Genomic DNA, 3,324 nt, shown 5'->3' with positions numbered 1-3,324 from the left:
GCCCCGCCCTTCAGTATCCCCCGCGTCCCTTTGACTCCCCTGCTTCCCTTTGCCCACCTCCATCAGCCCCGTCGCCCCCGCCGCCCCCCGCGCGTGCATCCACCGAAGGTAACAAAGGGCAACGAAGCGCGAGACAGCAGCGGGGCGTGGCGTTGGTGGGGGGCGGCGGGCCGCAGCCATAGGGGTTGTTTTGAAAGGGATGGAGCGAAGGGGGCTGGTGCTGGTGGTGGATTTGCTGAAGGGGGATGGAAAAGGGGGGTGGGGGAGCGCTGAGCCACGACGATTTGACCGACGACGATTTGCCAAACGACATGCCCTGCTGCGGGCGCGCTGCGTTGGCCGGGCATAGGGCCGGGCGGCCAGGCGGCGGCGGCGCGGGGGTTCTAGAGGGATTTGAACGGAAGGGTTTGCCGGCGCGTCGGGCGTTGCGGGGGGGGGGGCTGCCCGGCTTGAAGGGATTGTGCCCGCAGTGTGTATACGATACGGCCCAGGAGGGAGGGTGAGGCCCCCTTTTGCCGCTTTGCTCCGGGATCAATCCCCTCCCCCGCCCCCTTCCCTCCCCTGTCCCGCTGCGTTATGGAGTAGAGGGGGAGGGGGTGCATATAGCGAACACGGGCCTGCCCCGCCTACACGTAACTAACCGGGCCGTTCAACAGAACACACTCCGGCACAGCTCGTGCGGGCTGCTCACAGCGCGCGCGCGCACACACACACACACACACGCACACATGCGCCCCTCACTATACATATTGCATAAGGCCCCCGTGCCCTGCGCCGTGCGGAGCTGCTGCACGACATAGAAGCGAGGAAAGCCAACTTTTTTTCCTTTTTTTTTTTTTTTTTTTTTTTTTTGTGAAATCACCGAAGCGCCCGCTTGGAACCGAACGAACAGTACCCCCGCCGCCGCCGCCGCGCTCCCCCAGCAGCGGCGGGGCGGGGTGCGGCGGGCGCGGCCGTATGTTCGCGGAATATTTCCATAGAGATAGACCTTGCCCTGGTCGGCCCGGCCCGGCCCGGCCCGGCCCGGCCCGGCCCCGACCCGCCCTCCAACCGCCGCGTCTCCCTCTTTCTCGTCTTCGACGCGCACCTCGGCGGCGGCGGCGAGGGCGCGACACGACTTGTTCTTTTACGACTGCTTTTCATCACGCCGCATAGCGAGGAGGTGGCTTTACGTACGACAAGTAAGTAGTGGTGGTGTCAGACGCGCACGAAATGACATCAAAATATAATAATACACTCCCGAGGGACCGACAAAGAGTGGAGCCGAAACGACATAACTTGCACCGCGAGGATACGCTAGAGCAGGGGTCTCAAACTCGCGGCTCGCGAGCCATTTTACACTTTTCTAGCTTTCCTAGCCGAGTCGCATGACTCTTCTGGAGCCGCACTCCTCTCTTGCCTAGCTAAGATGACCTGTCTTCATAAATTAACCATCTTTGCATGAGCTCACGATCAACAGTGCTCGAGCAGGAGGATGCGCGGCTCGCCGCGAGCCACGAGTTTGAGACCCCTGCGCTAGAGGCAAGGCGTAAGAGGCAACGTAAGTCGACCCTCTGTCGCCGCCGCTGCGCCGCCTCTTATTAGGACTTCACTGCAGCGCCTCCGATGCCGTCGGCGCGCCACACTCCGAGTGGCGAGAGTGGGCCGAACAGAGAAGCTCAGAGAAGGACGAAAAGACGCTTCCGTTTGCCGCCGCGAGCCCCGCTCTGCTCCGCGCGTGAAGGCGAGGGTGGGCGGCCTCCCCTGCGGTTTGCTTGTGCTGGCGCGGCGCGGCAGATGAAAGGGACGCTAGAAGGGTGGAACTGAAAACGGCTAATCGCAGAGTCGTCCTCGGGCCCGGCGGGGCTTACAGACAGGGGAAGGGGCGCAAAGAGAACTCGCGGCGGGGCGGGAGGGGCGCGGGGCGGCGAGGAAAATTAGGGGTGTAGATGCAAAGCAGACTGTCTGTGTACATTTCCTGTGTTCGTCGCCCCGGCCCGTCCCGGCCCGCGCGCGCCCGCTGCTCCTGGTGTCAGACGCTTAGACAGTTTTCACTGCTTTGCTCGCTGCAAAGGTAAACTTTCATTTTCAAGTTGGGCATCCTAAAGCAGCCGGCAAGAGGAAGGGGGGGGGGGAGTGAGAGAGACAGAGAGACGAAAGATGCTGGTTTTGTAGTGGTGTTCAGAGGAGGGAAGGGAGTGGCGTTGGCGTTCCGTTTCCCTCTCAGCACCGCAGCCCATTGCCCAACGCCGTGCGGTGCGCACTGCTCGCCCGCTGCACCTGGATGTGTTTCGGGCGGCCTACCCCTCCGGGCGCGCACAGTTCCTCTGCGCTCTCTTTCTCCATCACAACGCTGCCTTCCCTTTATTCTTCTTCCCCGATGGGCTGCCGAGCCGGCCAGTCTGCTAATAGCATGACAACGAGCGAATGATTATTTGACAAGAGGACCGTGTAGTCAAAGAAACGGTTACTTTAGTGCCTGCTTTGGAGAGACACCCGGAGAACTACTAAAGGTGTCTAAAATTAGTTGTTCCCTCAGAGTTGCAATGTCTATGCAAGAAGGCACTAAACCCGGTTAAACCCTTGATACGTTTACAAAGGTGTGAAGTAAAAACCTTTGTTTTGCCAGTAGTGCTAATTTATAGATCGCCCTTCTGGGTCAGTGCATGACTGCTGCGCCGCTACTCTTTCTAATGTTGTTCTGAATCGGAACGCACCACGCGCAGAGCAGCCCGAGCGAAGCACACATAAGAACAATAGGCGACGGGGTGATGAAGGATCTGATGCCGCGGCTGGCTGACGCCGTGCAGCAGAGCCGGGCGTTCCGACGCGCGACGCGAGAGGCGGAAGCGGGAGGGGAGCGCGCCGCGCTGTCGCAATTACAAACCGTATCGCGGCGAGCGTCCGCAGCCGGTGTGTGTGTGTGTGTGTGTGCTTGTGCTTGTGCTTGTGCGTGTGTGTGTGTGTGTGTGTGTGTGTGTGTGTGTGTGTGTGTGTGTGCGTCCGCAGCGTCCGCAGCCGGGGTGTGTGACGCGCAACGCGCACCACTCTGTTGCCTCGGCCGTCTGTCGTCGCCGCACTTTCCTGCGATACATCATGGATATCGCTCCACGGCATCATCGGCGGCGGCGATACACGCCGCGTGTGCCGTGCATGCGGCCGGCTCCCGCACACGTCCAGCAGCAGCAGCAGCCCGCGCCTCGGTCCAGCCAGCAGCGCCACTTCCGGTTATCTGCCTGCGCGCCACTTCCGGTTATGTCTTCTCCGCCACGCGCGGAGCCATCATCGCGTTTCGCACGCTGCCGCTTGTCGCGTGCCGTCCACCCCACCCTGCCCCGCCCCGCC

The sequence above is a fragment of the Frankliniella occidentalis genome, unplaced genomic scaffold (genome assembly GCF_000697945.3).
Source record: "Frankliniella occidentalis isolate FOCC.00 unplaced genomic scaffold, Focc_3.1 Scaffold49, whole genome shotgun sequence".
NCBI classification, from domain to species: Eukaryota; Metazoa; Arthropoda; class Insecta; order Thysanoptera; family Thripidae; genus Frankliniella; species Frankliniella occidentalis.
Note: the sequence above shows the minus strand (reverse complement) of the source record.